The sequence below is a fragment of the Arachis ipaensis genome, chromosome B08 (assembly GCF_000816755.2).
Source record: "Arachis ipaensis cultivar K30076 chromosome B08, Araip1.1, whole genome shotgun sequence".
In the NCBI taxonomy this organism is placed as follows: Eukaryota; Viridiplantae; Streptophyta; class Magnoliopsida; order Fabales; family Fabaceae; genus Arachis; species Arachis ipaensis.
Genome location: NC_029792.2, coordinates 125,531,824 through 125,532,092, shown reverse-complemented (window position 1 = coordinate 125,532,092; position 269 = coordinate 125,531,824).

Below are 269 nucleotides of genomic sequence, written 5' to 3'. Positions count from 1 at the left end.
TAGAGTAGTGAAAATCAAAAGAACCCACGGTTGAATTGACTAGTAGTGAAAAAAAAAAAGAAGTAAAACTTTGAATTGACTAGAAAGAAGAAAGATGCTGTGTGATCCAACATCCATGAACGAAATTTGCAACAAGAACTTAGAGAAAGACAAAAAAGCCATGCAGAGAGAAGATGATTACAAGAAGTCTTGTAAAGAGGTGAAGTTAATGGCAGCATTCTTAAAGAACTTAATTAACGTGGATTCAAAGAAAGAGCGCGGTGGTCGGA